The sequence below is a fragment of the Anabrus simplex genome, chromosome 1 (assembly GCF_040414725.1).
Source record: "Anabrus simplex isolate iqAnaSimp1 chromosome 1, ASM4041472v1, whole genome shotgun sequence".
NCBI classification, from domain to species: Eukaryota; Metazoa; Arthropoda; class Insecta; order Orthoptera; family Tettigoniidae; genus Anabrus; species Anabrus simplex.
Window position 1 is genome coordinate 1037036391 of NC_090265.1, and position 12038 is coordinate 1037048428.

At 39.8% G+C, this 12038-nt stretch overlaps 1 protein-coding gene across 4 annotated transcripts in view; it reads left to right on the forward strand.

Moving 5' to 3' along the window:
- LOC136857929 (transmembrane protein 245) overlaps positions 1 to 12038 on the forward strand; it is a 323942-nt gene that overhangs the window by 1525 nt on the left and 310379 nt on the right. The window lies entirely within an intron of this gene.

The following is a 12038-nucleotide window of genomic DNA, read 5'->3' on the forward strand; positions in this document are numbered from 1 at the left end:
TGCATGACCTGGCAGAGAGATCCTCATCAATAGCTCACTCAAAGTCAAGTTATAGGTATTGAGATGCTTATTCATTTACACAATGACTAATGACGGGATGACATATTTTTGTTTGCACTTTTTCACCTGCACAAGACTGAGATGCATATACCATGGTGATCGCCAATATCTGGGGGACCAGACACTGCATATAAAGAAGACTGAAAATGAACTAAGCTTATTTTATGGGAGCAGTTGGTTACTAATGTTTAATCTCCTTTTTTAATGAAAATTCCTTTTTATAAGTCTTTACACTGTTGGACTACAAGTGTTTCACCGTTCCAGATAGTCTCTTTAAAATTCAGATAGAAATTTTATCTGATTATTGTTGATTAAATTGTACAGGTTATTTTTTGTGCCGTATCAAATTGAACTGTGCTAGATGTACGGAGGTTATTTCATAAGTCATAGCAACTGTGTTATATTGTCCGATTACATTGCAGCACAGGAAGTCCTTAACATGAAACTTGCATCTCAGTGATAGCGTCAAATGGAGTCTGAGTACGAGAGCTAACAGTAAGGTGAAATTGAAAGATGCGCTCGCAGACAGCATTGTTGTAATATTTTTATTATGCACAATCTCAACACACACATGCATTACAAATGGCTATCATTCTTAAAAATTGCCCCTGGGCATTAACACATTGTTTCTGATGATATAATAACCTATTTCTCAGGTGCAGCCTTTGTAAGGCAGGCCCTCCAATGAGGTTGGGCAGCATTTGCCGTGTATGTGAACTGCATATTTTTGTAGTGGAGAATAGTGTTGTGTGTGGTGTGCTAGTTGTAGGAATGTAGGGGACCCAGTGTCTGAGCCAGGTGCTGGTGGTGGTGGTGATTATTGTTTTAAGAGGAAGTACAACTGTTTAAGTTTTAAATCTCCGACCTGGCCTAGAATCAAACCCAGGGCTCTGTGATCCGAAGACGACTATGTTGACCATTCAGCCAAGAAGTATTTCCAATTATGGGGAAGGCATTGAATACCATCAGCGGTGTTGGTTACATCAGTTTGTTCCATATATCACCTATATGGCCGCCCCCCTGTATGCAAAGCGCATCCCATGCAAGGACTTCTTTAGTTTCAGAATGAGATCAAAGTCACATGGACTGAGATCTGGTGATTATAAAGGGTTTTTTAAGACATCTCCCCTATTGCTGTGCAAGGTTCCTGATGGGACCTGTAGCTTAATCTTGGAGGAGTATGGTGTTGTCCAACAGTGTCGTATGATTCTGCTGAAAGGTACGATGTAGGTGGACCTACAGAAATATGCGGTAGTTCTGTACATTGACAGTGTGGCCCTCACAGAAAGAATGACACTCGGGAACACCTTGGCTGTCATACGCCAAAATGAGTATGACCTTCTGTTAATGGATTCTGTTGCACCTGTATTGTTGTGGTGATGCTGGACGGCGCCATTCAGTCGACTGTTGTTTCGGTCTGGTTTGTATGTTCACGACTAACCAATTGAAGCAATGCAGTTGAACATGTTGTTCCTTTCACATTGAAATCAGTTTGGCTAATGGCCACTGTTCCAGACATCTATAGCTGGAGTTTACTTCAGCAGGGTGGTGAGTTCCTTTCTGCTCTTCCTCTAGCCAACTGCATGTTGCTGCCAATGCTAGAACTGGCCATGCTTAGTGTTCCTTAACTCCAGAGATTTTGTGGGATTCAATATTTCAACATGACTAGCAATCCTAAAAAACATTGGTCCACCCTTGTATATAACATTCTTTCATCATCATCATTTCATTTCATCTCTTTTGCCAGTTCCATCCACTTGTCTTTCTGGACTGCCATGGTCTCCAGAGTTTGTCCAAGAAACTCTTTCTACCGAGTCCTTGATCTTCCACATCTTTTATTTTCAGAATCCTGTATTGACCTCGACAACTGTTTTTTCATTCTCACCAAATGGCCTGCTCTCTTCAGCCTACATCTTGTCATTTCTTGCTTACGATTTTTTCAGTATAGAGCCACGTTCCATATCTTTATATCTTCTTCCAGCAATTGAATGCTTTCATTCTAATACCTCATAATTCTAATATAATAAATTTTGGGTCATACCAGTTTGCCGAGCAGATTTTTTTACTCTTCAATGGTGTTTCCAGCTCATCTGTGCTAATGACACTGCAGTAGCTGTTCAGTGTTAAAGTTTTCAACAAGGCAAGAGTAAACTAAGGCAAGCTATGGATGAGTTCTTCTATTGTGATGCTAACGTTCTCAGCCAAATTCAACTAAAATACAGGTTAGTGACTTTCGCCCCCAAAACAGGCAAGCAAGAAGATAACTAGAAGCCATGTGGTGAGGCAATAGGCCTAGTACCAAACACTGTCAGACACCAAAATTAACACTGTTGACATTTAAGCAGCATTGTGCCAATACAAGGGGAAAAGTAACCGCTTGAAATATCATCAGGATTCTGATAGATAGGAACGGGGATACTAGCCCCAGACGTTAAGAACCTCATATGTATCTGCTGCACCAGAATGGGGTGGCTCTGCACATGTGAAATAGGTTGAATATTGCAGTGAATGAAACTGTGTGAATTGTGTCTGGATGTCTGATACCAACTCCTGTACAGAAACTATATCCACTGATTGGAATAGCACCACTCATATCCAGAGGGAAGTTTCAGCTGATTTGGAGAGGAGGAAGCAGAAGATGGATCCCCATCCTCCACTTTATGGACACCAGTCCGCAGCTCGGTGATTCAGATCTAGAAAGTTTCGGAGGGAACATGGAAACAAACCCCATTACCAAATGAAGGAATGAATTGGGCCTCTAGAACATCCAGGTCAGAGAAGAACTAGGTCTTAGCAACAATCAACCTTGTATGGTATGGAAGGCTTTAAACCGAATGAGGGTGGGTGTGCCATGATGCAAGACCAACATGTGGAGTGGGACCTCCTATCAACTGTTGTGGATGTCAGAGCAAGGTTGGTGCTGACCACCTGTTAATGGATTCTGTTGCACCTGTATTGTCGTGGTGATGCTAGACGGTGCCATTCAGTCGACTGTTGACCTGCCCACAACTGAAACATCCTTGTAAAGTTGAAGATATTGTGATGCAAGCCAGTGATATAGCCATATCTGCTGCTACATTTTGGAAGCATGTTGTTTTATCTGACTAAGATATGTCAGATGTCCATAAACTGCTACGTAAGAAGACCGGTATGTGAATTAGTTGAGTTGTGGTGGTGTTGGTGATTATTGTTTTAAGAGGAAGTACAACTAGGCAACCATCCTCTGAATTCGTAGAGTATACTAAATCCAGTTATATAGCTTCAAATTGTGCCAAATATTTGATGCATCAGAATTGGCTCTTAAATTTGAGTATCATGTCCTAAGTGTTGTGTTCTTGCTACGGTAGGACAGCAGTCTGTGTGCTACTGTATTAGCTCAGTGGTAAAGTGCTTTTAGGCCCTACGTCAGTTTCTGTAACGAAAAAAACTTTTAAGTAAGATTTTATTTTGCAGATTTTAATTTACTACTTCGTCATGTCTGGCTCCATGGCTAAATAGTTAGTGTGCTGGCCTTAAGTGTCCCAGATCAGGGATTTTAACTTTTGTTGGTTAACTCCTCTGGCTTGGGGGCTGGATGATTGTGCAGTCTTCAACATTAGAATTCACCTTAGGTAGGGCCCCATTCTCACAGATGCACAGCTTGCCTCGAAAGGCCTGCACCAGGCTTCTCCGGAGGCCACACATCATCATCATCATCATCATCATCATAGTTTTCCCTTTTCTAGCTGACGCCGGTGATATCAGATGTGATTCCTCTCCACTTTGTTCTGTCTCTCCACCATTCCTCATTAAAAACTGTGTTTTAGATAAGGTTCCATTGTTGTATACTGTTCTTCATCAAGTCCATCCATTGTAATATGTCTTCTTCATCCTCTATTCCCTGTCATCTGTCCTTCAAGTGCTTGTTTTGGTATTCTTTTATCATTCATCCACTTGATATGTGTAAATCATTACCGAACGAGCTGGCCATGTGGTTAGGTGCACGCAGCTGTGAATTTGCATTCGGGTTTGAACTTCTTCGTCGGCAGTCCTGAAGATGGTTTTATGTGGTTTCCCATTTTCACACCAGGCAAATGCTGCGTCTGTACCTTAATTGTGGCCACGGCAACTTCAACTCCAAGCCCTTTCCTATCCCATCATCCCCATAAGACCTATCTGTGTCGGTACAACATAAAGCAAATTGTAATTCTTAATTTTTACAGCCTATTTTGTCCTGTTTTTTATTTAACTTTTACACCTTAATTATTTTCATAAGTCTTCATATCTCACTCTATCCCTTCTTGTCTTTTGTACCATACTCCTCAAGAACTTCATTTCAGCTGTCTGTACTTTACTGTCATCTCTCTGTGTTACTGTCCAGTTTTCTGCTCTGTACGTCATTGTAGGTACATAATATAGCCCTTGCATTTTACTTCCTTGGTATATCTTTCTTCCAAATTAAACTCTGTACCTGGTGGTAGAAGAAACTTCCAAGTTGTATTCTTCCATTCATTTTCATACCCACTCTTATATTTTCCATGTTTGCTTTCCAAGTTTTTGAAGTGCTCCTCTACTTCAAGTTGCTTGTCTTCATCTAACGTGAAATTGGAAAGTTGGGGATCCGGTTCCCACTGGCACCTACTTGGCCATTTTTGTTCTGTCTTTAACATCTTGCTCTTCTGCACTCTGATGTTCAAGCTCTCCATTTACTATGTTTAGCTGTTGTAGCACCTCCCTTTCATCCTTTCTCCATATCACATTATCATTGACAAACATAGTTAAAAACATTCTTGCACCTCCCTAAGCTTCCCTTGCTGTCTTCATGATATCCATCTCTGTTATGAACAGTAAAGGTGACAGCAGACTTCCTTGTTTTAGTCTAGTTTCATTTCCAAACCATTCTGTTTTACCCTCTGCTGTATTGACACATCTTGCAACAGTTCCAATAGAGTACCATGCTTCCAATGTGATGTTGCCAGAAGCTCGTATTTAACGGCCTATTCTGATGCATCAAAACACTTGACTGAATTTTAACCAATATAACTGGGTTTTACCATCTACCGACATTTACCATCATTATTAATTTCTTTCCTATACCTCTACATGTCAGGCTTTTCTAAAGTTTAATTGTATGGATACTGTTGTAAACCTTTTCAAAGTCATTTAAAGTTATTGCCACTTCTCGATGGTAGTGAGGTGGGGCTCCATCTTGTAAGTAAAATATTTAATTGCTATACAGGGTTTGGATGGCAGGCAAAATCATTGTCTGAAGCATATCAAGGTACACGTGACCAGTTACAGTACCCTCAAAGAAGAAGGGACTAATCAAACCAAGTGATGTAAGGCCACACCAAACAGTAAGTTCTGGGAGATTCAGTGCTTTGTCCACATGAATGTGAGGATTTACAGGGGCCCAATGGACACAATTGAGGTGGTTTACTGTACCGTTAAGTTTGAATTGCGCCTTGTCAGACCACACAAATTTCCCAGAAAAATCCTCATCCTCGTGAACCATGCGCTGAAATCAATCACAGTATTCAATCCGGGTCGTCTTCGTTCGTCACGTGTATCAATCATGGAACGTAGACTTTCCACTTTACATCCTTAAGAGTGCATCTTTTACTTGAACGGCTCACTCCACTTTCGCGTGCACCGTGGTATGTTGGATTTTTGTGGTGATTGTGTATAAACTTGCAACACCACAGCACTGGATGCTGGGCTTGGAGCTGTTCATGGTTGACTGGATCTTGCTTCGTGCACGTCGTGCACCATTTTGTCAGCTTCAAACTTATCACGTTGGTGGAAGTGTTCCAAACTCGTCCTGCCACCGACTTTGTACCTCCAGAGTGTTCTTGTATTTCCAGTTCCACTTCAACACAGCCTTGCTTTCATAAGTGACAACCTTATCACAGCCATTGTCGCTACTCGCCTGTCATCTGCTGTTTCAGGTACCACCACTCGCACATACGCAGGGAATTGCCAGTGTCACCTACCCATGATAAACGTAACTGTTGCATTATACTTGCGCATGAAATTAGTCAGTGTAAACCACTGTGCTCAATAGCCGCAGTCGCTTAAGTGCCGCCAGTAACCAGTATTCGAGAGATAATGGGTTCAAGCCCCACTGTTTGGCAGCCCTGAAGATGGTTTTCCATGGTTTCCCATTTTCACACCAGGCAAGTAGCTGACAGCTGACAAGTAGCTGCACATGTACACATGTACCTTAAATAAGGCCATGGTCTCTTCCTTCCCACTTCTCCTACTTCTAGCCCTTTCCTTTCCCATCGTCGCCATAAGACCTATCTGTGTCGGTTCAACGTAAAGCAACTTGCAAAACAAAAAAAACAAAAAAGTAAGTTTAAGTCCTTTTGTTTTGAAATTATTGAATTACAAACAGTGAGTACATTTTTTGAACTACCCTGTATGTGTATCACACCTTCTACCTCCACATTGTCTAATTTGGATAGAGAGGAGTTCAAGACAAATAACATTAATGAACAGACAAGGAAAAGGAAGAAGTGAGTGCAGAATTTTTTTTAAAAAAAAGGTAGTTTTGCTAAAAGATTTTACCAAAAAATGGTTTAGGTATTTTGTTGACAGAATTGACAGCATAGGAAATAATACATATGAAATTACTGTGCCCTACAATGCTCTTGCCGCTGTCAAGCAACTGCTGAGAACCGACCACATGCATTATAGTGGATGAACTTACTCACCAAACAGTGGATAACCTTGGCACATAGCTTACCTGACTCGTAAATCCTCTTCTGCAGCACAGCATAGCTCAGCCATAATAAGATACGTGGGTAAAATGGGTCAGCGAAACAAAAATGAAGAGGAAAGGTACGATCGGGTTTAAAAACTACCATAAGCTAAGATAAAGAAACTGTGAGTTGCACCATTCAAAATCAAAAATACAAAGCTTATTACAAAATGAGAGCTTGAAATCCTCGTATATAAGTGAATAAAGAAAATTTTACACAATGTAATATTTCTCAAAATTAACAATTTCATCAAGAAGTAGCATCCTTGGTCCTTGTCAGAACGATTGTTGGGAAAACCTTGCATCTTCATCCATAGATATATCGACAGTCGAGTTACCAGCTAGTGTGTTTGGTACAGACAAATTCTAACCTCCAACAGAAATGAAACAAAATAATAAATCAAGAGGGTTTTTAAAATCATCCCTACTTATATTATGCTGCAAGACTTAGTTATAACATACGCACTTAACACTGAAACATGCAACACAAATGCTCGACCTCGGAGACTCGAACTCACGACTCCACTGAAAAGCATGCAATATCTCTAATTACATCACAGTCGAAAAACAATTTACTGACAATGCACAGAATGATATGGGATCTCCAGTTGCACGTACAAACAGTACAACCATCTATGTGTATATTTCTCATTTTTAAAAGTCTGTTGAAAGCAGGTCAAAGCTCTCTCGTGGACAGTGACTTCATTTTCAGACCTGACGTGGAAAGAATTCCCCCAACGAGTGACGTCAGAAACCTTCCCTTCCTGCGACCCAGGGAACTTGCCTCAAGCATCGAGCGGCATCATGAATATCAGCTGTGATTTACAAGCAGCTGACAAGTAGTAAATAAGCAACATGGCGAGACTCTCATTCCTACAAATACCAGACCTAGTGAAGGTATATAATTACCATGCCCTCTAACATAACTAACGTGTAAGTACCACACGTATTCTTATCTCAGACAGTGCGAATCCCAGCACCTTAATTTATTCATAACTTGAGCTCCGTTAGAGCATTTTCCCTTTTTACCTTCACATGCATTAGTCTGCACCCACATATATCATTTCACAGCTTATACCTGCGTACATCGCGCAATTTAGAGCACTATTATCTCTTTATTATCCCGGGCTTATTAAACATATATATCTCGCATTTCTTCTATTTCTGCATGAATCCGTGGCAAGCTCGATTCCCGGGAAAACCCCTCGATGCATTAAAGGAAATATTGAAGATCTTATATCTTGATATCTGACAACGAACACTTACATCTAAACATGCCTAGTGCATTTCTAGCTAGGCCCTAAGACACTCAGTCTGCCTATAAATTCTTAGACTGCGCAAGTCTTTTAATTGATGAAATAAAAACAACCCTTTCTTCATTGACACGTTATGTACAAAAATTAAGACACTCTGAAACCATGATTGAGAAATCTAACACGCAAAAATAAAACTACACTAATCGTGCGTGTCCTGCGCATAATCTATATACAAGTGCTCGAGGACACACATACTATTTACAAATTAGCCTGAAGGCGTTACGTTACATTTTAAATTATGGAACTACCCTATCTCTGATCCATGCTGATAAGTTAGGATTTGCCTGACCTCCATCTGTGATGACACTTAAGCAGTTCTCCGGACGGACGGACGGACATGAGGCTTAGTGACCCATGTTCACGCTATTTGTAGAAGACAGCAGTCCGGAGTTTGTGATTGGTGACATCACGAGGATCTTATTTTTCAACTGCAAACTCATACTGATGAGTTGATCGCTGTCTGATAGTTGTTTTTGGTGCCTCGCCTGGATGTGATGCACACTGCCAGCGGGTCCTTGATCGTTGCCTCTCTGCAGTGATGGATGTCCTCTTTGTTTGGCTCGTATCACCGCCCCCGGAGCGATGAATAGGCTGTGGCGGGTGACTCTTAATGCTAGACAATTGTCACTAGGACAATGCAGTACCTCTAACTGCGATCCTTGGAGATAAAGGCTGTCTTCTTGTCGATGAGCTTCCGTAATACAGGTATACCTTGCAGTCAGTGATGCGCACGGGGAATGCTCTTCGCGTCCCACGCGTGCTGTATTTATTGAAGAGGCTTACCCACACCCGTGAGGTTCTCACTGTGTGGTCCACTTAGATGCGCACTCACAGTTATGGAATTTCTCTCACGATGCTTGAAACAAACACATATTAATTCATAGAGATTATTAATAATTTTGTGTGGCATATCAGATTGTTCAGAAAATTATGCTCATTCAGACTATCATTTTAGAATTTCTATATTCCTCCTGTTGGCAGAAATATCTGTCGAGTTTGTTTCCCTCCATCCTAAATTCTCCCGCTGTTTCTCGTAAAGATGCTGGAATCAGATGCTATAAGTTAAGTGGTTAGTGTGGCTTCGCTTCCTTAATTGTTTATGCTGGGAACTCCACCCTGCTACTGATGCTCTGATATCTTAAAAAAGCGCACAATGTTGCATGCTATTGCACCATAAGATAAAACCTGATGTCATTCTTATGTGGTCTCATCTGCATATTATAATTATCTGCAGATCATCTCTATTGGACCATGAACTGAATGGTTCATTGTAAGTCCTTTTTTTTTTTTGAAATTAAATTACAAACAGTGAGTACATTTTTTGAACTACCCTGTATGTTTATCACACCTTCTACCTCCACATTATCTAATTTGGATAGAGAGGAGTTCAAGGCAAATGAACATTAATGAACAGACAAGGAAAAGGAAGAAGTGAGTGCAGAATTTAAAAAAAGGTAGTTTTGCTAAAAGATTTTATCAAAAAATGGTTTAGGTATTTTGTTGACAGAATTGACAGCATAGGAAATAATACATATGAAATCACATTTTTGAGAAAGAAAGATGTTTATAATAATGTTTACTTTGTATTTCAAAGAATTGAAGTTGCAACTGGGGCAGAAGAAAAATTGTGCCTGGACGTTGATTTTTGAGTTTAATTCTAACTGCAGTAATGTACAAAACATTGTAATGTACAACACTTCTGTGCCACATCTTCTTATATACTCGCATGATCAGAGTCGCCCTACAAAATTTCATTTTTATAATTAAGTATGAATAGTGTCAAAATGGGGGGGGGGCATGATTAGCTCAGTGGGTTTAGCTGCTGGCCTCTCACCTGGAAGGCTGAGGTTCGAAACCCAGTCAATCCTGGGTTGAGATTTTCATCTCAAAAATCATGTGGCATCAGTAAGAGCATCTGGCCTTAAACCCCCAGCCAAAACCAAAATGAGCCTGGCTGGCTCCAACGACCCCAGAAATAACTGAGGTACTGGGGTACCAGTAAGCAGAAAAGAGGTATGGATAGTATCAAATTGGTATTAACTAGGACATGGAAATGAAGAGTAGTATTTAAGATTTTTTAGTATATCATTTGTGCAAAAACGAAAAAGCATATTATGCAACTGTTATGAGTATTAGTTTTGTTTGCGATTAGCTTCTGATCATCTCTCCTTTCTTTTATTTATGGATCAACTGCTATTTTTAAGTTGGTTCATCATATTACTTAACCCCTTGACACCAGCCTCCATACGTCATATAGACCTCCTTTTCTTCACATCTGCCGACCTGTGCGGTATAGTACCCTGTATGCCTAACTTCATTTTGCTCTAGCTTTTATACTTGTCGAGATGGAAATGGTATATCTTTGAAGGTGGAGATGTATGAATGTATGTATGAGTCAGCCCAAATAATTATTTTTTCCTTTCCTGTTGAGAGCATGTAGCCTTAAATTTTTGCTGCATTCTAGTGGATGTATATTTCATTACTGGACGTTTTCTTATATAGATTGACAGTATAAATTGCCATCTCTTTGCTGATACGAATGTTGACATCATCTGGTGAGAATTCCTATAATTCTGCCTACTCCTTCAGACCTCTTATGACTAGTAATTGCTGGACTCTCTGTCGCTTTGAAATACGATATTGCATGGCACAGAAAGATGGCACGGTGCAGTTTGAAGAAAAGAGAAGTAATTAAATTTTAATAAATGAGATGATAACAGCACTATACCAGACTGAACTAAGGAAAGCAAGAGTGAGTGCATAACATAAGGAATGGGATGGCAAGGTTTGTGCAGCCAAGTAATAGACATCAAAACATGCTGAAGTATATGCCCTCTTTCTCATGAACTAATTGTCCCATTAGCCTGGGATTTGTGCTAAATGAATCTTTGAACTATTGTTCCTGGTTCTTCTGCTCACAGTTTCCAAGGCAACGATTACCCTAGTTTTCATTGCATTGTGAATCAACCCAGGCAAATCAAGAATGTCAATTTCATTCCATACAAAATGTGGAAGGTGTCTTCTCCATTACTACACTATAAAAGGTAAATATAAAGTTAAAGAATATAAACTACATTCTTCTGAGTGTGTACTGCAAACATTTGAAAATAATCTGAGTTCAACCGTTGTATCAGTGAATTTTTAAAGGGATCACTGTATTCTCTTAGTGCTCACATCTGAATCACCTCCATCCACTGGGTGGAGCGGCACTCAAATTTTCTATTACAATTATAAAATCCTTTTATTTACAACCACCTACTCAATACAATACACTCATTGAATTATAAAATAATCATGAGGTGTCTTAAGTAATGGGACATGTTTCGTTCGGCATAGCGAACATCATCAGCCGTTAATGTACAAAGACTAGGTTAGGGCCCTGAGCTTAAAATGATCAAAATTGTCTCTTCATATTAAAAGAATGACAATGTCATAATAAAAAGTAATAATATAACATTAGACTTAGTTTGTAACAATATGTACAGATTAACAGCAAGAATTTGTTGTGGAATACATTGAACGATGGCAATCTGTGAAGTTAAAAACAATCATGGGTTGTTAAAGTAAAAACTAGATATTGTGGACATTAAAATATACGTCAGTGCGTGAAGTGTGGATTAATTATTGAGGATGGAGTTCCTTCAGTTATGCAAAAACAAAGAGTTGAAATAGAGTTCATTGAATAGTAAGAGTCCAAATTGAACCAGTCAAAAGGCGCATAACGACGAAACTAAGGTTGATATGACGTGGTCTCCAATAGTTGCAAATTCTGTAGGAGAGATGATCTCTATGCCAGAAGGAAATACAAGTTAACTAGTCCATATTCATGCGCTAGCAGTAAAACTAAAATCGTATGCAACATAGAACAGCAATAATGGACTCATTAAAGAGTAATGACGATCTTGAATATAAGGAGAGTT